Raw genomic sequence first — 26018 nt, forward strand, 5'->3', positions numbered from 1 at the left:
CTTTCTTCACCGTCAGAGTCACTTTCCGTGCTGTGCAGCTCCTCGGAAATGATGCCGGCTTTTGCAAAAGCTGGAACAACAGTGTTGGCAGATACATTAGCCGAGTGTCTACAATCCATTCGCAAATTGTGGCGTAACTCGCCTGGCGCTGCCTTCCACTCTTAGTGAAACCGTGGTCTCCAAGAAGACTTTTGGTACCCCGTTGTGCCTCTCGCTACCGTTCTGGTCCCTTTCTTCTGCACAGTGTGACTCACCGGGATGTCGAAAGTGAGCGACACCTCGTCCATGTTAGCGATGTAGCTGGGCTGGATGTGTTTGTCGGCGATGTTTTCAGGGTTGTCAAAACAACGACGTTCTGCTTAACGCGCATACCTGTTCTTTTATATACAATCCACGCCCACACTTCCCCCTTTAACGTTCTCATGGTGTCTCTACTACGTCCGCCTTACAACAACAACACACACAAGGCGCACTGCACTATAGGGCGCGGCGCACATTTTGAAGAAAATCTAAGACTTATATGTGCGCCTTATAGTCGTGAAAATACGGTATATAAAACCCGCGCCTTATAATCAGGTGCGCCTTATGTGTGTGTTAAATACAGTAATGGCACACATAAGTGAGACTGCACCTTTTTAGTACCGTGCGCCTTATGGTTGTGAAAATACGGTGCGTGATATGAATGTGAATGAGTTTAAAGCGTTGTCTCTGTGGGGCGGATTAGCGTGGATAAGGAAGCGAAGGTAGTCGTGAGGTGGAAACGCAAAACGACATTTAAAAAAAGCAATTACGAGGGAATCGGTCACGCTCCCGCGTCGCGTTAGCGTCGCCTCGTGCAGCTTAAAGCGATCTTAAAAATCAGCACGGCGTCGCAGATGTCATTTTTAACCATTTTCAACCACCTGTAAACTCCGTGTCGCCTCTCGGGCCGACCCCCGTGTTTCAGAACGGCACATATTTACAAAACGCTTGTTTGACTCGGCCAAGCTGCCGTCATCAAGTCGCGCCGCCGCCGAGACTAATTAGGACGACGAGGCATTGATCTGCGGCCAAACTTACGAGGCGTCGGAAGAATCAGGCGGCAGCGGCGGCAGCGGCGGCGGGTCCTCCGGGGGCTTTGTTTGGCAGACCAAACCCCAGACGCTGCTCCCCGGCCTAATGGCTCCTCGCTATTAATAAAAGATAAGCAGTCAATTATTGAGCTGTCAAGGGGACGTTTGGGACGACGCTGGCAGCCGAGAGGAATTTCATGGTTTGTATCCTTGAAAGGGGGTCAAGATGTTTGACCCTCCCGCCGTCATCTCGGGTCAGATTTCCGTCTTATTTTCCCGCAGATTGACGTCACACAACCGGTCTTTGAAAACATTTGAAAAAAATGGTGGATTTTATTGATTTATCTATTTTTTTTTATTTTTTTTTTGCGTGCACGTGCCAGTGCATGTGAGGTTCTGGTTCCCTTTTGGTCGTCTGTCTTGTTCCGTCTGATGTTTTTCGGTCGCGTCGCGGCCTTCAGACGCCCAGGGTCGTCTGCTTGGGGAGTTTATTGTCGTACCGAGGAAACGAAAAAACAAGCAGTAGCTACACATGAAACACACACACACACACACACACACACACACACACACACATGTAGCTCATGTCTTCTTGTGCCAGATGTGGGTATTTTAGGATAGAATCTGCTCCAGGGGTTTAAAAGCAGATAGAGCTGAATCAATACTATCAATAATCACCTGTGCTCCACATTAATGTTTTTTTTCCTTTTTTTGCTTTTGTGAGAACCAAACATTCGTGATTGTATTTGACTCTCATATTCAGGTACAGCAATTTCCCTTTTTTTTCCTTTTTTTTTTTTTTTTTGCAGGCATCCAGATGCTTTATTCAAAGCTTTTAGCTTAAAACCCAATAACACTCAGACGGGCGGACGGAAATATGCTGAAAGGATTAATCTGTTCACGTGGAAAACAGAGAGACGGATTATCGTGATTCGAGGAGAAAGTTTATACAGTGTTTATTTACTGAGCTGGTACCTGAATTTAAATCCATCTTCTACTGATTGACAGCTGGCAGCATGGCGGTGTGTTTGGAGCGGCTTACAGTTTGGGATTTAGGGGTTCCCCTCGGCCCTTTTGTGGGTCCTCTTCAGGCTCTTGTGATTGACAGGTGACCTTAAACTCAAACGTCTCAAAACTGAATATGGAACAAGCAAATTTAATATCATACAATACATAACTTGATATTGCACACATGCAAAATCGAAATTCAAATTAAAAACCACCACCAGTGGCATTCATTTCTTAAATAAAAAAGGAAATAAAAATAATACGCCTCTTTATATTTGCAGCCTTCTGCAAATAAAAATAAAAATAAAACAAACTAATAATGATATCTTTGAAACCATTCATGCCCATGTCTTGGAGCAGCAACAAAAAGTGCATCAAGAAAAGGTTAATTATGCTACGCGCTGATCTGCCCTGGTCTTCTGCCTTTCTTTTTGCTATTTTCGGAGGATTAGCGCGGTGCTAGTATTAGCATAAGGTCGCTACGACTGCTGTCAACAGAGTAGAGGGCGTTTATGGGTCGCAGCAGAGCATTCTGGGATTTGTAGTATTAGCGGTACATGCGCTGTAAGCTAGAATACTAGCCGGCTAGCTCTTGTAGTCTTTTGGTACGGCTTCACCGGACAAATATAATTACGCTGCAGACCAAATATGGCCTGCGTGATGATGTAAATGATTGGTGAAACTCATGAGCCACAACCACTACCAGATACTGCTCGCAGACCGCAAACTGACATTTTAAAAAAGTAGCGCAGTGGTTTCTAGTTAGCTGTTCTCTTTTGACTTGAGGCAATAATCCGCAGAAGCAGCGTGAAACTGGACCGATGCAGAAGCTCAAGAGCTTCTGGCCTGCTAGAACGCAAACGCTGTCGGGGCCAAAATAAGTATGGAGTTAGCTAACAGCCAGGGTTTGTTATTGTTGAACCCATCCTCACTCCCAGTGCGTCCCAGTGCGATCCCATGACGAGTCACATAGCGACGCATTAGAAACCCTGTTTTTTGTTATTTTGTGACGTATCTGGGGCGTCATGTCTACGTCAACATCTCACCGTCCGTGCCGGTATTAGCATAAGGTCGCTACGACTGCTGTCAGCAGAGGAGAGGGCGTTTAGGGGTCGCAGCAGAGCATTCTGGGATTTGTAGTATTAGCGGTACATGCGCTGTAAGCTAGAATACTAGCCGGCTAGCTCTGGTAGTCTTTTAGTATGGCTTCGCCGGCTAAATATAATTACACTGCGGACCAAATTTGGCCCGCAGGCCTTGAGTTTGACACCATGTCATAGACCACGTGTCAAACTCAAGGCCCGCGGGCCGCAAAAAGTGACGTGGCGGGCCAGATTCGGCATCTTAAAAGGTCTGATTGTCTTAAAATAAATAAATCAAACGCGTGCATTAACCATCAACTACATTTCCCCCAATTCATGCCGATCATGTTACCCGCCGAGTGACGGCATCCCGCCATTCGATCGCAGTGGATCCACAGCGATGCCATTTTCAAGCGGAACTGAGAAATACAAATGATCCCTAAATGTCCAGGAAGATACGCCGGCATTTCGACACCAAACGCTGAGCTAACTATGCTAAAGTTAGCCTTCCAGAAAAATGGTGGCAGAATATGTCCACCAAAAACACTGCAGCCGTAAAAGCTTTGCAACAGAGCAACTCATAAACATTTTTTTTCACATCCGTGCGAATGCATATGTAACGGTTTGGATTTAAATGAGTAAGAAATGCAGAGTTATTTAAACATGAAAGAGTATTTGACATTATATTTATCCTTTGTCGTCCGCCCGACCCCGTTTGCAGGATAAGGAATGACCGTAAAGTGTTTTATCGCAGCTGCTGTTGTGGACTGAGGCGTTTACTGTGTTGCTTTTGTTTTATTTCACTCGGTTATGTAATGTTTTGACGGGGGTCTGACAGTGAAATATGAATTAATTTACTCTCTGCCGCCGCTTCCAGCGAGGTTTCCGTGGCTTTTCACCCCGACACGGTCTGCGCCTGCAGAAACCGAAGGAATGAAGTATCGAAATATTTTCGATGTTGAAAAAAAAAAAGGCGGTCGGTGTTATCATTATTATAATTATTATTATTCTTGGTTTTTTGTTGTTGCAGGCCTCCCTGCAGAGCCAATTAGCGAATACCTTTGCTTTCCTCCTTGGAGTTTTCAAGATAAACACTCAGAGCCGCCCGTCTTTTACTGGAAACAGCATTTCCATGTTTGGAGCTGCGCAGGGAAGCAACACCACCGCGCTCACCTTGCACCGTCACAGCTGATTGTGAAAACACGAGGGGTTCGGTGGGTGCATGGGATGCAGGGTTGGTGTGTGTGTGTGTGTGTGTGTGTGAAGCCGAGGTGCGTCCTTGTCCTCGCTGGCCCTCGGAGCTTAATAATTGACCTGACACAGATTCAGTGAGTAAATATGAGTGTGAATTGCAGGCAGGAGAACGTTCAGTTTAGACTTTGCCTCCAGCTGGTTTATTATTCATGAGAGAAAGAAAGAGAGGAGTGTGTTATGTATGAAATAACATCACGCGTATGTTTTTTTTTTTTTGTTTGCGTGGGTCCCCAAGTGTGTGTTGACGCTTCTGCTGTGTGTGTGTGAATCCAGTGTGAAGTTGCTGCCTCTTTGATTCTGGTGACCTCGGAACTTCACCTCCACTTTTTTCTTTTAAATCTATTAATGTAACTTTAAACCTCCTGCTTCAGCGAGACGGAAATCCCCTCATTGAAATGATTCCCCCTGAAAAAATGTCAGAAACCAGAAAGTGTGTGTTTGACACAGAATTTCATTTATGACCTTAGAAAGTCTTTGACTAGATGCTTCTGTGTGTGTGTGTTTGTTTGTATATGTGTGTGTGAGTAACTCAGCAGACGTTCATTCACTGACTTGCACTCGTGTCAGAGCTGTCTTCTCTTGTCAAACAGATCAGGCTTGAATCTATTTTAGGCTCAGTGTATCCTGAGCTTCCAATGCTCACACACACACACACACACACACACACACACACACACTGTCACTTCGCCGCGCTGTCTCCCCCAGCCAGCCTGTAAATCCCACAGCTGAATATTGCATGAGCAGCTGAATGCTGGAGAGCCGCCGGCACACGACTGAAGAACATGAAAGAACCACAAAAGATTGATTATGGAGTGTGTGTTTGTGTGTTTTTGTGACACACCACAACCTGGATGCACTCACCAGCCTATCGTGCGCTGGTGTGTGTGTGTATGTATGTGTGTGTGTGTGTGACAGGAGTCTCTGCAGAAGTCGCGATGCTAAAGCTGCACCAGTGGGCCTCACCGGGCCCGTGGTGCTGGACTACATCTGTGTGTGTGTGTGTGTGTGCAGTGAGCTTACACACACACACACGCAGGCAAAGGCTGCATCGGACTCGGACGGTCGCCATGGCAGCCGCCTGTCACCCGCAAGGCGGCCACGCCTTAAAAGAGGGGGGAAGGTGGCGAAGCGTTGGGGTTGTTGGGCTGGCTGGAAAATCCCAAGGCATTAATTAAAACACTAATAATTCACAATTCATTTGTAAATCATCCATTTTGCTTGCATTTAGAGTACATTTGGATGTTATTGATGTTGGATTAGCTTTGTGCGTGCAAGTGTGTGTGTGTGTGTGTGTGTGTCAGAATCAGAATACTGAAAAATTGCTTTTCATTGAAAGCAGCAGGGAAGAATCAAAATAGAACTCTATATAAAAATAAGAAATGAATCAAAAGAACTGTACAGATAGAAAAAAGTAAAAATAAAATCAAAGGAATGTATAAATATATAAAAATAAATGTAGCATATAAACATGTGTATTTACAAATCCATGATTACATGTCGTCATTTTGTGAATTGTCAATACTGCCTTATGTTCACATATACAGAGCATTGAAGTAGCGTGCAAAAGCACAAAAATATTATAAATAATTTGTCACAGAAAACAGTTCTGTTTTCTTTTGATTTGTTTTTAAAGTGACAGTAGTACTAAGGTGCAGTTGCAAAGAAAAAAGAAAAGTGATAATAGTATCAAGTGTGTGTGTGTGTGTCCCAAAAACATAAACACAACAATAAAAGTAATCAAAAATGCCCCCATATAAAGACTTATACATATTTTCACGCTCCCAGTGCTTTGAGAACAAGAGTAAAGTTCTTTTCGGCCGTGAAATTTCGCGAAACATTGGAGAAATCTGACAGAAAGGACGACAACGCAGCGACAGCGTGGCGACAAGGGCAGAGCGCGAGTGAAACGTCCGTGTTGTTGTATAACACGAGCGCTGAGCCGCTGCAAAGAATTGATTTTCTTCCCTTCGCTCTTCTTGATCTACGAACGCCGTTTCAGGTTTGCGAAATTGCTGCAAAGGAACGGCCATTTTTGCATCTGAGGCTCTCCTCTTTCTGAGATTTACGAGCCATTTGCGTGTCTTTATATGCCTTTACGGACGTGTTCCGGACATTTTTTATTTGTTATTTATTTTCTTATTTCTTACGCGTGGGCCGACGAGATAGCGTGTGAATTGAAATGCAAATCGCAATTTAAATATTTAAAATTTTTTCGCATGTAATCATCCATACAAAATGAAACAAAAGGAAAAATTGAGGAGTTTCTAAATTCAACATGGATTAAAAATTCTGAATGAATATTGCAATTTAAATATTAAATTTTGGGCATTTTATTTCAACTTTAAAATCAATGATCACGTAAATGTACCGGCATTATTTCGCAGGTAATCATCCATACAAATTAAACAAAAGGAAAAATTAATGAGTTTCTAAATGCAATATTGATTAAAAATACTGAGTGAAAATTGCGATTGAAGTATTTAAATTTTGGGTATTTTATTTCAACTTTAAAATCATGAATGATCATATAATTGTACCAATGTGAATTTGTATGTAATCATCCATACATAATTAAACAAAAGGAAAAAATAAGGAGTTTCTAAATTCAATATTGATTAAAAATGCTGAATGAAAATTGCAATTTAAATATTTAAATTTTGGGCATTTTATTTCAACTTTAAAATCAATGATCACGTAAATGTACCGGCATTATTTCGCATGTAATCATCCATACAAAATTAAACAAAAGGAAAAATTAAGGAGTTTCTAAATTCAATATTGATTAAAAATACTGGATTAAAATTGCAATTTGAATATTAAAATTTGCTGGAGATCATGGACCGATGAAGCCAACAGAACCACATCATCTGCAAAAAAAGCGGAGACCCCATCCGGATCTCCTCCGCGCCCCGGCTGAACTTAGAAATTCTGTCCACAAAAGTTGTGAACAGACGCCCTTAAACCTCCATCTTGATTTGTCAATTTGGAGCCAAACAAACAAACACATACAACATACAACAAGTGTATCTTGTAGTTAATTTACTTTGTTCCATTGATTATCCACTGTGACGATCGGCCTTTTTCTGGACGGGACCATAAAAAGTGATCTTTTCAAAATAATACTGGCTGAACGGGTGTACCGTATTTTCACGACCATAAGGCGCACCGCACTAAAAGGCGCAGTCTCAGTTATATGTGCCATTACTGTATTTAACTCACATATAAGGCGCACCTGATTATAAGGCGCATCTGATTATAAGGCGCGGGTTTTATATACAATCCACGCCCACACTTCCCACTTTAACGTTCTCATGGTGTCCTTTACTACGTCCGCCTTACAAGAACAACACACACTCAAGCATACAAGTCTGCGTATTTAAAAATAGAGCGGGAGCAAAACTGAGTTTGTTATTCACATTATTTTACCGGTAATCGTCATCAATCGAACCCATGGAAGTCCTCATCCTCTGTTTCTGATTTGAACAGCTGCGCTAAATCTCCATCAAACATGCCAGCTTCACTTTCTTCACCGTCAGAGTCACTTTCCGTGCTGTGCAGCTCCTCGGAAATGATGCCGGCTTTTGCAAAAGCTGGAACAACAGTGTTGGCAGATACATTAGCCGAGTGTCTACAATCCATTTGCAAATTGTGGCGTAACTCGCCCGGCGCTGCCTTCCACTCTTAGTGAAACCGTGGTCTCCAAGAAAACTTTTGGTACCCCGTTGTGCGTCTCGCTACCGTGCTGGTCCCTTTCTTCTGCGCAGTGTGACTCATTGTTAATGTCGGTGATGTTGCTGGGCTGGATGTGTTTGTCGGCGATGTTTTCAGAACAACGATGTTCTGCATAAGGCACATACCCGTTCTTTTATATACAATCAACGCCACACTTCCCCCTTTAACCTTCTCATGGTGTTCTCTACTGGACACGGGGCGCGCCGCACATTTGGAAGAAGATCCAAGACTTTTATATGCGCTTTATAGTCGTGAAAATACGGGAGTTAAAAAGTAACAAAGATTTATTTCCTCAAATCTATAAAATAACTGGTATTGAGCCGCCACGGCTGTAATTACTGCCGGTATTCATTTAATTTAGTCATAATGGGGGGGCGGCGTCCACCAGATGACCCACCCTGATAAAAAGAATCGCTCCTCATATGATAGATTACAAAGCTCCATCTTTTTGAAAAAACATCTCTAACCCTCCCTTTCTCATCCTGAGAAGAAAGTAATTTAACTGTCCTTTACATGACTTTGCCCGTCATTGTGGTTGAAACTTCGGGTTTTCGATGCGGCAGCCTCCGACCGTACGGACCAGTCATAAGTTATTACAAAAATTGAATAAATACGAATAGAATGACCGAACTCAAGCGCGTTATGTTTTCATGGGTCACTGGGTTCTACAGTCGGTTCCTGCAGGACGGCTTTCCAAAGATGTAAACCTCCGGAGACGAGGTTTCCGATGCAGTTCTTTGGCCTCCGAGCCGTCGGGTTCAGCTCCGGTTTCGGATTTGATTGATTTTTCGAAGGGTTGCTGAGTCCAGCTGAAGCAGATCAGAATGTCAGATCGCAAGTTATCTGAAATACCGTAATTTGCGGACTATAGAGCGCACCTACATATAGGCCGCACCTCATTTTTGAAAGGAAAAACAAATTGTACATAAATAATCCACAGCTGTGCCTGTTGAAACGTGAGATATGAACGCAGCAAGATAGTACAGGAAAGATTTTTTGGAAAACGCCATTAAATAAATAACTCATTTTGGTCCACATAACGCCGCATTTGATGTCAAACGGTTCCGTCTTCTCCGTTCTCTGTGCATTTTGTCGTATTTTTCACCATGACGAGTCTCATAGTGGCACCCAAACCTGCTGCTCCTGCACCGAGCATACAAGTCCCTTATTAAGCTCAACCAACAACTAAGAAGTGGTCCAGGTTTCTTGCAAAACCCAGCACCCCATGTCAACTTGTCTCTTTTTTGAGAACGACACCTTGCTGATGAGGGTCCGACGGAAAAGCGGGTACATTTCTAACAAGAAGTAAAAATGTACGGACTCGGAAGCCGCATCGCTGAAACTGCGTCACATAGTGTTGTGCCATGTTGCTAACACTGACTGAAACAGTGCAGCCTTAGCAGACAATAAAGGAACTCAATTTTTATTAAAAAAAAAAAAAAAAAGAAGTTCATGATTTTTATGTATTTTTTTCAAATTGTTGATTTATTCTACGGGCCGAATCGGACCCCCTGGCGGTGCAATAGCGGCCCGCGGGCCGTACGTTTGCACGTCTTTTTCATGATGGGGGTTTGTGCAAAAAGAGTAAAACAGCTGATCTGAAGAATTATTGTGAATGCGAGTGGGTTTGCCCAAATTGTTTCTTTTGTCCACTGCCACGGTGTTGGCGGGCGGAAAAATTCCATAAATTAGCCGCATTGCTGCAAAAACCGCCGTTCTTGAAACGTGAAAAAAGTAGCGTCTTATGTCCAATAATTTATTTAAAAGACACAAACGTTTGAGGCCTTGAACGTCCCGCGTCTACTTTTGCAACCCTGTTGAGCCGCATTTTGTAATAACGGTGCCTTTTGTAGTAAATGTCCAAAATGTAATCACTTTTTCATTTCATTTTGTAATAAAACCGCATTTTGTAATAAACTGCCCCAACCCATTTTGTAATAAATTTTGCCGCATTATGTAATAAGTTATTACATTTTGAGAAGATTATTACACAATGCACTTGCAACTTTTTTATTCTCTAGGAAATGTGGTTACATGGTGCATTATGTAATAACAATTCTAAAGCATAGTTTATTTGCTTGTTAATTGTATTTTATTTTACTTTAAAGTATTTGTGAAGGCTAGGCCTATTATTAGTATCAGTGTATTAGCCTAGTAGCAGTACTTAGCAATTACTATCAGTACACTATTCAAAGGTTGCATTAACAGAGAATATTCTATAAATTCCATGTTATTACATTTCCTAGAGGATAAAAAAGTTAAATAATCTTCTCAAAATGTAATAATTTATTACATAATGCGGCAAAATTTATTACAAAATGCGTTGGGGCAGTTTATTACAAAATGAGGTTGTTGATTACAAAATGAAATGAAAAAGTGATTACATTTTGGACGTTTATTACAAAATGCACTGTTATTACAAAATACGGCTCAACAGACCCGTACGAGGAAGATTTGGAAAAGATCAGCTCTTTAGAGGCAGCTTTTTAGAGGTTTTCGTCGCAGCCAGAGATTTTACACAGATGGTTTTCATTGAGTTCCTTTCTAGAAGGTCCGTATTGATCAGTATGTCCTTCGCCGTCCCCGTTCATCTGTACTGAAAAATACCGCTCTGGTGATTGTTTACCCACCATATTTCCTGTTTCCGGTTCTTGCTCGAGCCCATCGATTGCTTGTTGATTGTGTTACATCACCGTAAATACTGAAAGAAACTTGTTGGATGTCGTGCTAAACTCAAGAGTAGCAAAAGACTGATCTTGAACAACTCAGATTACCACCATAGATTAACCCTCATATTATGTTAAGGGTCAATTTGACCCATTGGGTCAATGGGTCAAATGGGTCAAATTGACCCTTAACATAATATGAGGGTTAACGATGGAGATGACGCCAGTAAAATTTAAGTAGAAATCTTCTTGTCCCGGCAACTGGACTCGAAGAAATTCAAGTCCAGTTGCCAAGATAAGATAAGATAAGAACAACTTTATTAATCCCGAAGGAAATTGTTGTGCCAGAGTTACAGAAAATATAACAGTAATAAATAATAAAAAGAAAAAGGCAGAATTAGAAATGAAAATAAACTATAAAGTGTCTCAGTGAAACTATAAAGTGTCTTAGTAAACAAGTGATAAAACTATAAGTGTCTTAGTAACAAGTGAGGTAAGGAGTGCACAATAGTATGATAAATGAAAAATTGTAGTGTAGCTGTTATGAAATGAAATATTGCACATTTCTGAATATTGCACAGTGAAATGAAATATTGCATTTTTTTTTTTTTTTTTTTTAGGTTAAAGATAGTTTTTTTTACGGTTGCCGGCGGCTGAATGGAGAGGAATTAAAAAGTCTGAAAGACCTCCTGTGGCGTGCAGTGGAGCTCCTCGGTGGTATCAGTAAGACAAAAAGATTTCTACAAGAATTCACCACAACCTGGAGGACTTGGAACTTCTACAGTTCCAACGTTTCTCTCTGACCTCCAGTTTTTAATCTGTGGACGTGAAAATCTTTTGCTCCACGACTTCCCACATTTGTCGATCTCCAGGTTGGGAATCAAAATCCGCATTTCAAATCTAGGTCGTGAGGTCTTCCTCAGACAAGGTGTCTCCATTTCGGTGAATAAAAAAAAAAAAAACAAAACAAAAAAACATTGTCTGAACTTCCCTTTTTTTTTTTTTTTTTTTTTTTTTTAGTTGAGCTGCAGGGTTTAGTAATAACAGTGCATTTTGTAATAAACGTCCAAAATGTAATAACTTTTTCATTTCATTTTGTAATAAAGCCGCATTTTGTAGTAAAGCCGCATTTTGTAATAAACTGCCCCAACCCATTTTGTAATAAATTTTGCCGCATTATGTAATAAGTTATTACATATTGAGAAGAGTATTACAAAATGCACTTGCAACTTTTTTATTTTCAAGGAAATGTAATAACATGGTGCATTATGTAATAACAATTCTAAAGCATAAGTTTGTTAATTGTATTTTATTTTACTTAAAAGTATTTGTAAAAGCTAGTCCTATTATTAGTATCAGTGTATTAGCCTAGCAGCAGTACTTAGCAATTACTATCAGTACACTATTCAAAAGTTGCATTAACAGAGAATATTCTATAAATTCCATGTTATTACATTTCCTAGAGGATAAAAAAGTTGCAAGTGCATTTTGTAATAATCCTCTCAAAATGTAATAACTTATTACATAATGCGGCAACATTTATCACAAAATGCGTTGGGGCAGTTTATTACAAAATGCGTCTTTATTACAAAATGAAATGAAAAAGTGATTACATTTTGGACGTTTAACGGTGTTATTACAAAATGCGGCTCAACAAACGGCATAAATAAACAAGCGAAGTAGCGGACAAAGAGCGCGTCAGTCAAGCGGAGCGAAAATGACACGAGTGCCGCTGCAGGTGGTCGCCGGGCCTTCGGACGGGAGGCGTGAAATAAATCCGCCGGGTTTTTGTGAAAAAAATAAACAAAATTTCCCGATGCGTCACAGATAATGACGGCGGCGCCGAGAGCGAGTGTTTGATCGTGTCACCGAGAGCCGGGGACGGGTTGTCTCATTTCCCTAGTGATGTATTCAGGGAAAGTACACACACACACACACACACACACACACACACACATGCAAAGTTTCCCTGCCCTTGCTGTTAATGATTTTCAAATGTGTGTTTTGGTCCACGGGGTTCCGGATCGCGCCGCCTCCCTTGAAGATGCGGCGATGCAGAATCAGCAGCGTCGCCCAATCCGAGGGTATTTTTAGAAGGATGATCACGATGTCACGACCCGACCGCCCACACACACACACACACACACACACACACACAGCTGAAGACTAATACGTTTCAGCTGGCGGATGACTGACATCCAGGTCAGAGGTCGTGGGTTCAAACCCCTACGAGCGCCCGGTGCCGAGAACGACCGCGCCGCCGTTTTGATCGGTTGGATTCGGCGCTGCGGCGACATGTCGAATCACAAAATGCACCAAACTCAGGAGCGGCGTTAGAATCTCTGTTGTGGTTTTTGCAAAAATAAATTGTCCATCCACAGATTATAGTTTTGGAGGGTCTGGTTGTGTCTGAGGTCATAGACCAGAAGTGTCAAACTCAAATAATCAGCAGGCTAAATTCCAAACTGGGACAACATTGATATTTATTGAAAAAAAATCTTCCCCCAGATATAACAGTGAACCTTTTATTATAGAAACAAAGAAGTTCTGCTTCCAAACTGAATATGGATCAAGCAAAGCTTAATATTGTACAATATACGACTTCATATGCAAAATCCAAATTCAAATTAAAAACCACATATGAGTGGCATTCATTTCTTACTTGTTTACTAAGACACTTTATAGTTTCACTGAGACACTTTATAGTTTATAGTTTATTTTCATTTCTAATTCTGCCTTTTTCTTTTTATTATTTATTACTGTTATATTTTCTGTAACTCTGGCACAACAATTTCCTTTGGGATTAATAAAGTTTTCTTATCTTATTATCTTATCTTAAATATATATATATATTTTTTTTTTTCCCATTTATTTGCAGCCGTCTGCAGCCAACAGTAACCTTTTCCCACAGACTAATGATAAATGTAAAAATAAAAAAAAGCAATAATGAACTAATAATAATATCCTTCAATGAATGTGAAACCATTCAAGTCCATGTGTTGGAGTAGCAACAAAAAGTGCATCAAGAAAAGGTTAATTAAAGCTCTGTTTTTCAGAGGGTTAGCACGGTACCCGGTGTTAGCATAAGGTCAATTTGTAGCATTTGTAGCATTAGCGGTACATGCGCTGTCGGCTAGAATGCCAAGTTTAGTCATTTGGTTGGTTTCGACGGCCAAATATTTTTCACTGCGGGCCAAAAATGGAACGTCTTAAAAGGTCCGATGGTCTTAAATTAAACAAGTCAAACACTTGCATTGACCATCAACTACATTTCCCACAATTCACGCCGATCATGTGACCTGCAAAGTGACGGCATCCAGCCATTCGATGGCATCGGAATCCATATGTAACAGTTTAGATTTGAATAAGTAACAACATCTGAGTTTTTAACATTAAGGAGTAGTTATATTTATCTTACATTACATTTAGTTACATTTATACTGTAACTGTTCCATGTGGCCCTTTGAGGGCAACCGTTATGCTAATGTGTCGTAGACCACCTGCTCTCGGACGCCCGCCTTCATTTTAAAAGCAAATTAGATTAGATTTATGCCAAAATGCACGATCATGACGTGTTTCTGAGATTGTCTCGATGTTGAGATGTGCTTTAGTGATCCCATGACCGGGAAAGCGTTTAGCAGCAGCGGTAAGACATACAAGGAGCTAAAAGCTAAAATAAAGTTAAAAGCAAAAGTAAAAAATAGATAAAATAAATCAACTCTGAGGTGTAAAACTATAAAGATGATAGATCTCTGCATACATTGGGATCTTCTTTGATGGAGATTGTTCTTTTCGAGAATATCAAACGCAAGCGGTTAATTTTAATCCGCCGGGACGATCCATCGCAGTTGGGGGTTGCCATGGTGACGCCAAGGCGTGGAGACACCTTTAATTGTTAACTACTGAGCCGAGAGCCTGGACAGACTTCGTGATTTAGGTTTCAGATGGGAATCTGCTACGTTAAATAAACCCTTAATATCACATTTGCAAAGCTTCCCTCAGAGACGGTGGTTTTTCAGAGCGGCGATTACATATATATGATACATTTCATGCAGAAAAGAGGCGGATAAAACAAAACGTGTGCGTCATTTGTGATTTAATTCAGAATTATTTATATTAAGATGATGTTAAAATCTAGGAAATAGGTCTGCAATCATTTGACTTATAGCGGCCCTGCTTAGGGTCAAAATCAGGGTTGCAAATGTTCGGCCCGCGGGCCGATATCGGACCACCGGAAGGTCCGAACCGGCCCGTGGAATTTATATACAATTTGAAAAATTCATAAGCATCATTTTAAATAAAAGTGCAGTTCATATGTATATTACAGCAGATGCTAGCAATGTGGCGCCCGGGTCTGTAAATAGCATATTTAGAAATGTACCCGCTTTTCCGTCGGACCCGACACCCACATCGGCAAGATGTCGTTGTCAAAAAAGTGAAAAGTGGACTCGGAGTGCAGGGTTTTCCAAGAAACATGGACCATTTCTTATTTGTTGGTTGAGGTTTATAAGAAACATGTTTGCTTGGTGTGGATGCAGAAAGTTTGGGTGTCGCTGTGAGACTCTAATACAATAAAATGCACAGGGAATTGAGAAGATAGAAGTGAAATTGCACTTTTTGTCACGAATCTCAGGTTGTTTTCATGTATTTTTTTAACAGAACAGTTCATGACATAGAAAGATTTTCCTCCTTTACCTGTTCTCCTTTTTCACCCAAACAAAGCGTTACTTCTAGGTAATTACAATATGATTTTACTGGTACGGCCCCCAAATTAGGTCGAATGTGACACCAGGATTTAAAGCCCCTGCTTTTTAGATTTTATTGTATTTTATTGTATTTCTTATTCTCCCTCCTTCCTACTATTATCTATTATTGTTACGTTTTTGCTTGAAACTCTGGCACAACAATTTCCTTCGGGACAAATGAAGTTGTTCTTATCTTATCTTATCTTAAATCCTGACGTCAACAGTGAGAATTTTAATCCTTTTTTTTTTTTTTTTTTTGAACAAATCACTCCAGAGTTTTACAAAATTTATTTTTCAATCCCCTGCCCTCAGAATTTTGTATAAAAAATCTGCGTTTCTGCTGGCCTTCACAAATCCGAAGTGCCTTCACAGTGTAATACCACTCATACTTGTTATATAAATAAAAATGTTTATAAATATTATATGAAAATATTATGTCAATAAAAATATATAAAAATAAATAAATATTTATTATATAAATGCAGAGCGATTTGGTGCCGACAATTTGCACAATATTGAACAATTTTGTAAAGTAATTTCTTTTTGATTATTATTTCTTTTTTAAGAAATAAAATATATATATTTTTTTACATTTTTTAATTTAATTTTTTTTTTTTTTTAACTTTACTAATGTTTACTAATGTTTACTGATGTTCACACGTTCACAACTTTGATGCCGCTACCCTGTGCGCCCTCCCGTAAAGTTTTTCGGATTCAAATTGACTCCTGAGGAAGTGTGTGTTTAGTAGAAGAACACATCAAGATCTCACATGAGTGTGTGTGTGTGTGTGTGTGTGTGTGTGTGTGTGTGTGTGTGTGTGTGTTCTGATTTCATCCTCCGCCTGATTGAGGCTGAAGGTCGGGTCCCAAGCGAGCGCTCGCCGTCCTTCCATCCGCTTTGAATTGTTGACGATGCACCTGCAGCTTCATCCCCGTTGCCATAGCGACCAACTTCCGACCCAATCCGACTCTAAATTAGAGGCGGCGGCGCCTCAGCGGAGAGGAAACGCAGATGTTCCGGCAGATTCTCACCTCCACGGAGATGCTGAGACGCTGCTGGGGCCAATCCAGCAATATTTTGATTTTGATTTTTCTTTTTGATCCTTAATGATGTTCGGATTTGGCGGCGCGTGTGAAAGGCGTTCCTACTCTGGAGGACGGAAAACGTCTTTTGAAGTCGTAGTTTCAACTTTTGCGACCTCGCTGCTTTGCGCATTTTCATTTGTAATCCGTTTGGCGCTGATTTATCGTTCTTTTGCTGTATTTGAATTTTTTTTTGCGTGATGAAACAGCCGTATTATAGCTTAAGAAGCAAAAAAATACATTTACTACATTTACATACTCGAGTACAACCAATACTTTTACTGTTTCTTCCTTATTATCTAAATATAGTGGATGAAAAAAATAGGAAAAAAAGGTTATAAATCAAGTTACCTTCATCCCATATTAAATCATGCATTGTTTTTTAACTTAGTAAAGTTAGTAGTCCTTGTAAATTAAACTGCTCCCCTCATATTTGTTTCCAAAAAGATATTTCAAAACCTTTTTTGCTGATGATAGGAATTCTAATGGCAGGCTGAAATAAGTTGACCCTCGAATTTTTTTCTTGCTTGAATTAATTTATCACCAAAAATAAGATAAAATTAAACAATTTACATTATTATTATTTTAATGACACCATTAAAATTGTATAATTAATGACCAACTTATGTGACCATTATAGCATGATATATTACATTCAACAAGGAAGGTACATCTAACTCAATTTGACAAAAAAAAAAATAAATCTTTTTTTAAATGTTCAAGTATTTACAGTGAAAAAAGCAATATATACATGAAAATGTAAATATCGGCAACATCCGTAGCTGATCATGAATTCCTCAAATACGCATTAAAAATACGCTGTAAAAAATATCCATACTTTGTAAATAAAGATGTGGTTACTCAGATTTTATCCGTTTATTGCACAGAAGGCGCCTGCAATGAGCTCCTGGTTGAAGGCAGTGTTTTTTCACACACCTCGATGTTTTTTAGGCAGGGCTCGTCCCAAAGTAAAACTCTAATCTTTAATAAATTGTAAAAAATATGAAATATATTATTTATTATTAATTTCATTCAATTTATTTTATTATCTTTATTTATTTATTCCTGCTAATTTCTTCCCAATTATTGATTTTATTTCTGTCTATATAGTACATCCAAGACCACTCAGTTTCCTCTGGGATCAATCATATATTTCTGATTCAGAGTCTGATAATTCACACACACACACACACACACACACACACACACACACACACACACACACACGTGTATTGGAATAATATTCAATCATGTCATTCCCATAAACAATGCCAATTTAATTGAACTTTCTGCACGCATATTTCATATAATGTCATTAAAATTTAACAACCACCTCTAACACGGACGATGACCTTCATTACAGTGTAATAAAGATTTTACGCTTTTTTTTTTTCCCCCCTCATTATTATATAGAGTATTATCGAGTGCCCTAAAAAAAGAAACATGTAAACCCAGGGAATTATCTTATCCATCGTTTGGCGTTGAAGACCTTCAGCACAAAAAAAAAAAAAAAAATATATAGTGGAATTAGTGGAAACACGTTTCTCTGTTTTTGTTTTGTTTCTTTTTTCTCTTCTGGCCACTAGCGGCTTGACTCAGAGAAGAAGATCCTTCGAACCAAACAAAAAACCCTGGTGGGAGGATGTGTTTTTTTTTTTTTTTCCAGAATCCCAAGAGACACGAAATCAGGTCAGTCGGGTTTTCGGCGAGCGCCGCTCTCCTGGCGCTGGGAAAACAAGCTGCATGAGAACGTGGGGGGGAGGAGGATGTTGACTCTCACACATAATGACCATCAGATGTGGGATGAGAACGTGCACGGAGCCTTTTGCATCCTGATATTTGGATGAATATTTCATTGGCTGATAGCAGCTCTTATTTAACCCTTGTGTTGTCTTGCGGGTCAAAAATTAACTCTCTAAGATAACAAAAAATTAGATGAGAACAACTTTATTTATCCCGAAGGAAATTGTTGTGCCAGAGTTTCAAGCAAAAACGTGACAGTAATAGATAATCGTAGGAAGGAGGGAGAATAAGAAATACAATAAAATATAAATTGTCAAGGTTAAGGCTATTAAGTGTTTTAAGGTCTTAAGTACAAAGATTTGAAGATTCCCTGCGGCTGAGGGAAGAGGAATTAAAAAGTCTGATAGCCTCAGGTAGGAAAAACCTCCTGTGGCGTTCAGTGGAGCTCCTTGGTGGTATCAATCTACCTATTATATATTATATTATATATATACATATTATAATATACCTTCCTCAATCTTCTAACACTACCATGTTTAGCTGTAAAAAAAACACCTTAACCTATTTTTTTTCCAACTTGAAATTTTATGACTTTTCCTAAAGAGACCCCTCATTAGAAAAAGTGATATTTCTTTTTTGTTTATGTTTCCATGTGGCTGTACACCACTAGGGTGCAAAGATTGTCTTATGGGTCATTTTTGACCCGTAGGACGAGGGGAGTAAACACAATGTTAAGATGGCACCAGGGTTAAAGTTGTGCTGCTGGTTCTTATTAAAAAAAAAAACAGAGAAAAAGCATATGACAGGGTGCTCCAGTGTTGTATGAGGAAATCTGGAGTTGGACTGGTGCAGGACATGTATGCTTGCTGTGTAGACAGTGGTGAGGTGTGCTGTAGGGGTATCAGAGAAGTTCAAGGTGGAGGTGGGACTCCATCAGGGATGAGTTCTGAGCACCTTCTTGTTTACAAAGGTGATGGACAGGCTGACAGATGAAGTCAGACAGGAATCTCCATGGACCATGATGTTTGCAGATGACATTGTGATCTGTAGTGAGAGCAGAGAACAGGTTGAGGAACATCTACAGAGGTGGAGGTATGCTCTGGAAAGGAGAAGAATGGATGACAACCTAAATAATAATAATATTAAAAATAATAAGTTAAACTTAAAATGGTAAAAAAAAGCCATTTTGGATAAAAAAGTCCAAAAATACAAGTTACACAAGAAAAAAACGTACAATGTACTACATAATATAGTTTAAGATGGCATTAGTCGGTATGAAATAAAAGACATCACATTGGTTTTAAACGTGAAGAGAAACAAAAAAACAAAATAGTTGTTATTAAAATGTATTTGATTTGAAATTAAAATAGATTAAAAGAGGTAAAGGAATGGGTTCAAGATTCAAAAGCTTTATTGTCAATGTACAGTGTCTCGTACAAGGAAATTGTTGTTTTGCTGAAGATGTTGAGGTTCTCTTTGGGAGTGACCAGGATGGTCCATCAGAGGGACGACACATGGTAGATGTTTCGGGGAGAAGGTCAGAGATGGTTGGGTCATGTGGAGAGGAGGGAGAATAAATATATTATTTTCTATTACGCCCCCTAGAAAGAAGAAAACATTTAGCGCCCAACCATCATTTGAAATTGACCTCTGAACAACATTGTATCCTTACTAACACGAAATAAAGATCAACGTGCAACAAAGAATACCTTTATTAACATTTAAAGTGTGATTGCTGGTTTAGTGACGTCGCTCTCACAAAGAGGTTGTTGGAAAAATCTCACGCGGCTTCTCAGAAGAAGATTTAAAGAAAACTATGACTTTTCCCTGCAGTTAGAAGTTGATAATTTGCCAAAATTGTGATATTGACGTTGGGACGTTTGACCGTTCAACGGTTTATTTTAGTTTTTCTCATTGACAAGTCACTCATGTTTGTTAAGTTTTTTTTTTTTTCCAGAAAATCTAGAACGTAAGACTTAATCTCAGAAATTCAGATTAGATCTGGACATTTATTCCACATTTTTTTTAAAAACAATCATTTCCATCTTTGGCTTTTAAGACACTAACATGCTGTTAGAAATGCTCTAGAATAAAAAAAAAAAAGTACATTTTTTTGCTCTACTTTTGCGCTCTACTTTATTCATAAAAATGTACATTTTTTTTTTTTTTAATTCTGAAATAAGAAGGCTATGGATTCAGTGAGCGTGTCCCCAATTAACACTTCGGCAATTCGCGAAAACTCTAAATCTGAAACGTTGCGCGGATGCGCGCCTCGCCATGCGGCGCTCGCCAGGACGCAGCTTTGTATCGGAAAACATATCGGAGCCGCATCACTGTCACGTGCACACTTAGTGCCTTCCAGCCTGCGAGGATACGAGCACTCAGATTCAGTCGCGCACAAACATACACTTACGCGCTGTCTGGCGGCGCTCTACTTTATTCATAACTGATGGCTGTCTGTTAACCCACATTGGCGGGGGGGGAGTATCGCCATGGCAACCGCTGGAAATCCATGCTGTATGTGAGTGAGAAACCAAAATGTCCAAATCCAATTGTATTATCAGAGGCTCTCCAGTCTTTCAGTGGTCACTTTAGAGCCTTTTATTCTGTTTGCCCGACATCAACAAATCCCCAAAATACATTAAACCCCCTCCCCTTCATTGTCCATCATGTTGTGTGTGTGTGTGTGTGTGTGTGTGTGTGTGTGTGTGTGTGTGCGGCATCCATGCCCATTTGCTGCGAGTCTTGTGTTTCTAATGTAAGTGGTAATCCGATCCGCGGGTTTGAGCTTGACTCTTCCCGCCTGGAGCACCAACTTTCCCGTTGACCCAGAGGTCGCCGCCATCTTGATGAGAGGAGGCTCACGGTCGCCTTCCGAACCAAGTATTGATGGATGGCGAGGAACCGAATGGATCGGTTTGGTACCTCGCGTTGCTGCGTCACGTTTGCGACGCAGCCGTTTGTTTATAGCAATGGCGGATATGTTTTTATTTGAGGTTGTGTTGTAAACAAATGTCCGAGTGGTCGGTGTTACGCTGTGATTTGTCAGCTGCAGGGAAAACAGTCTGTGCCGAACGCCGACGCGAGGCCGGACGGCTGCAGCCCGGCTGATAACAACAGATTGCTCTTGAACAAAATGGCTACTAGCCGCTTCAGAATGGCACAAAGACGTGTTTGTTGACGGTTCTTCCCCTCGACGCCGCGCTCGCGCATCGACGGTGGACGACGACGGGGCATCTTTACACTGCGGCTCCGAGTGTCTTGGGAAAATTAATTATAAATATTTAATTTGAAGTGTATTTCATTTGTGTTAATTCCTTTTTTTAACTTTTAGTTCCAAGTTGGAAGATTTTTGTGATCTTGAAATGTTAAAATAAGATTATATTTATTATTTTCGTTGCTAATATAACGTCACACTCGCGGGAGCCGGTATACCCGCCGGCCGGTAAAGTCCCGATTTGCAGATGCTGTGCGCAGAAGTTCAGGAGCATAAACCCATAAACCAGGTAAAATAAATATTTATGAAGATATTTTGCAAATATTTATTTTCTACTGTTTACTGACACAGTGATTTTTTCCCCATTTATTTTCAAAATTCAGGTCAAGGCTCCGCTACACGCTCTGAAAGCTCAAAATGAGTTCATTCCATAAATAAAATTTAATTTTCTCTGTAATACTTTGTGAATTTCAGAAGCAACACACTACTCACTTGTTTATACAAAGTGTAAAGGTAATAAAAAGCCATATATTCAGTGGTACCTTTATTTTAGACGTCAAAAAGTAATTGCGGCTCCCAGAGTTTTCTTTTCCGAGGAAACCGGGTCCAAATGGCTCTTTGGGTGTTACGGGTTGCCGACCCCTGGGCTAGCTAGCCAGATGCTAGCATGCTACTATCGCAACATGTGACGCTCGGGAGTTTAGCTTAGTGTTAGCATGACACTGGTTGTAGCTTCGTTAACAGCTTACAATGGATACTAAAGGTACCTAAGTTTTAATTTAAATATTTTTATACAGCTTTTCACTTGTAAATGCACAACTTTGTTAGTGCAATTAATCTCACAGATTCAGATACTCAAGCATTTGCTGTTAGTTAGCTTTGCTAGCTTTAGCGACGCTGTTTATTCGGCCTGCTAGCAAAAAACATTAAGCTTTCGCCTTTCAAAATGTTCCCCTTTAACCAAAAAGTGTTTATTTTTCTTTCAAACAGTGATTTTGAGCCGGTGTTAAAGTCAGACCCGTCGACGGAACAATTCGGTTTTGAAAACATTTGACCTTTTTAAGGTTCTTGTTTTTCACCGACTCAAATCATCCTTAAACAATTCCAAAGGTGGAAGAAGAGTGCAAAAGTGCTTGGTTAACCTTTTTAAAAAAAGGATAATTTTCTTGAAACTGCACATTTCGGGGTCCTTTCTAAATGATTCTATCTACTCAAACGCAACTGTAGACTTTTCTTACATTTCTCATCCCAGTGATTTAAACCTCAAGCTCAACCAACCAAAATAAGCCGAGTATCTCAAATGGTAAATTCTCCATGTTCATCTTTCGTCTAATATTCTAATCTCCAGATAAAATCATCGAAATGCCGAAATCCGGGTGCCGGCTTTTGAGAATTTTGAGAAAATCGCTATTTTTCATGCTTGTCTCTACTTTCGAACCAAATTTTGTTTTTAACTTAGGCTATTTGGAGATTAAGAAAGCTTTCTGGAGCCGAGGCTTCAGCCGCATCTCTTGTTATCCGACACCTTATTCATTCTTACATCATATTTCAGCCTGTTTTTCAAGGGTCGGGGAAGAAGCAGGGAGTTGCTCGGATCCAGCAGACCGAAATTAACATCTGATGCTCGTGTGTGTGTGTGTGTGTGTGTGTGTGTGTGTGTATGCGCTTGGAGTTTATTTATTAGAGCTATCGGAGTTGGGGGTGTAATATCAAAACTCTGTTAATCCTGATATTTTGGTGTGAGCTTCCTTTATCAAAACCCCAACTTTAAAATTCAAATCACACGGCTTTTAACATTTTTATACTAATTTTTTATTATCTAATTTTCGGTTTATTTATTTTTTATTTTTCTTGTATATTTTTGGATAATTTTCTGCTACCTCTGCTGAAAATTGCTCCATCCTTATCCAACAGTTGTGCGGTTGTTCAGCTCTCTTAATCTGCTGTCTTAAAGTTTTATCACGAAGGCTTGGGAGGAGCGGCCGACGAATTCTTTCAGGCTTGAAAATGGGAAACGCCTCAACTTTGGAAGGTCATTTCAGACGAATTCCTGGGTTTGCTAACAACTAGTTAAAGGTTTGTTAATGTTAGTTTAAACAAAAGTTTGTGCGCCCTCTGCTGGAACCCGTACGCTTTCCGTACGAAGCGGCGGCGGTCGTGAAATCGGCCTTTGCCAGTGCATCTGTGCTGAGTTGGCAGCCGGACGAGGAGCTGTGTGTCCCCTGTGTGTGTGTGTGTGTGTGTGTGTGTGTGTGTGTGTGTGTGTGTGTGTGTGTCCCTCGACATGGGTGCAGAGGCTCACATAAATGTGTGTGAGGATATCTGATTCCTTCCTCTGCTGCTTTTTCTGCAGGTCAAAACAGAAGAACAGAAAAAAAAAACAGTGTGTGTGTGTGTGTGTTTGTGTGTGTGTATGTGTGTGTGGAGAAATTAATCAGCAGGATTCGTTTGGCCACCTGGTCTCCTTCTGGACTGATGTTCAGGGTTGAACTTCAGTTACTTGGCGCGTAAATCTGATGAATCAGTGTTTGTTTCATTTTGTTTTGACTAATTTACATCTGCTTTATTTTTCTTTTTCAGAGATAAATGTGTTAAAAAACCGCAGCAGGTTGATTTTTTATTTTACACGGTTGCCGTCTTACTGAGCAGGAAGGATTTCCTGTATTTCCGTTCCCTCAGACATGGTGGTTGTGAGGTGGAACGATCCAGGAAATTGTTCTTGCCCGCAGCCATCGGACTGTAAAAGTCGTCCGCTAGCAGTAAAAAACAGCGCCGAGGTCCCGCCTGCATCTTTTTGTCTCCATGGCAACGTACTAAAACATGACTGCCATGTGTCGAAGAATGACAGGATATCCTTTTGCAAATGTTTAAAACTTCACCTCAGGTTGTTTGCCCGTAATCAGGGACCAGCTTCTTACCCAGGTTGTCCTTGCGGCTCTTTCTTTTTGCAGCATATGTGGATCAGTAGCATAACTTAGCATAAACACCGGCCAAGTGGAATTGATGCTATGCTACCGTAGCTTCAAATCTAACTCTTTTGTGTTTTCAATAAACTAGCCAAACAGTTCCATAAAATAAACCTTGACTATTTTTGCTTGTTTAGTTTTTGTTAACTTAGCAGCGTAAGTGAATCGGCCGCATAACTTAGCATAAACACTAGTCAATTGGAATTGATGCTATGCTTCGGTAGTTCAAATCAAACTGCTTCATATTTTCAAGAAACTAGCCAAACACTTGCATGGTGTGAACCTCGACTATTTTGACTATTTTTTGTTCATTGTTTATCTAAACTTAGCAGCATATATGGATGGGTACCATAACTTAGCATAAACACTAGTCAACAGGTATTGATGCTACGCGATGGTAGCTTACAATGGAATTGTTTCAGGTTTTCAATATACTAGCCGAGCAGTTGCATGGTGTAAACCTTGACTCATTTTATTTTAAATTGTTTATCTAAACTTAGCAGCATATATGGATCGGTAGCATAACTTAGCATAAACACTAGTCAATTGGAATTGATGCTACGAGACGATAGCTCAAAATGGAATTCTTTCACGTTTTCAATAAACTAGCCAAGCAGTTGCATGTTGTAAACCTTGACTAATTTTTTTTTTAAATTGTTTATCTAAACTTAGCAGCATATGTGGATCGGTAGCATAACTTAGCATAAACGCTAGTCAATTGGAATTGATGCAACGAGACGATAGCTCAAAATGGAATTCTTTCACGTTTTCAATAAACTAGCCAAGCAGTTGCATGGTGTAAACCTAGACTTTTTTTTTTTTTTTTGATTGTTTATCTAAACTTAGCAGCATATGTGAATCGATAGGATAACTTAGCATAAACACTAGTCAATTGGAATTGATGCTACGCGACGGTAGCTTACAATGGAATTGTTTCACATTTTCAACATACTAGCCAAGCAGTTGCATGGTGTAAAGCATGTTTTTTCTTTTTTTTTAATTGTTTATCTAAACTTAGCAGCATATGTGAAACGATAGCATAGCTTAGCATAAACACTGGCCAATTGGAATTGATGCTACGCGACGGTAGCTTCAAATCTAACTCTTTTGTGTTTTCAATAAACTAGCCAAGCAGTTGCATGGTGTAAACCTTGACTCATGTTTATTTAAATTGTTTAGCTAAACTTAGCAGCATATATGGATCGGTAGCATTAGTTAGCATAAGCGCTGGCCCTGAAACTTGATGAAACACCTGCTTTTCTAATTTCTCCCCATCACTCCTGCCTTCAGGCTTTCTCCCCCGAGAAATGGGTCAGCACAGATCCTCTTACAGATTCGCTAATTTTACGTTATAAAAAGCATTTTAGATGTTCTTTTGGGCAGATTAGCCGGCGGAGCCGCTTCAACCCCTTTTTACGAGGGCTAAAAGGAAACAAAAACGCTAAAAAAAAAAAAAAATAAAAATAAAAA

General features: G+C 39.9%; 1 protein-coding gene across 3 annotated transcripts in view; it reads left to right on the top strand.

Annotated features, from left to right (window-relative positions):
- pacs2 (phosphofurin acidic cluster sorting protein 2) overlaps positions 1-26018 on the top strand; it is an 86929-nt gene that overhangs the window by 25231 nt on the left and 35680 nt on the right. The gene's annotated exons all lie outside the window — the stretch shown is intronic.

Source organism: Fistularia commersonii, chromosome 1 (assembly GCF_037954325.1).
Source record: "Fistularia commersonii isolate RoL2024-O1a breed Wild chromosome 1, RoL_Fcom_v1.0, whole genome shotgun sequence".
NCBI lineage: Eukaryota > Metazoa > Chordata > Actinopteri > Syngnathiformes > Fistulariidae > Fistularia > Fistularia commersonii.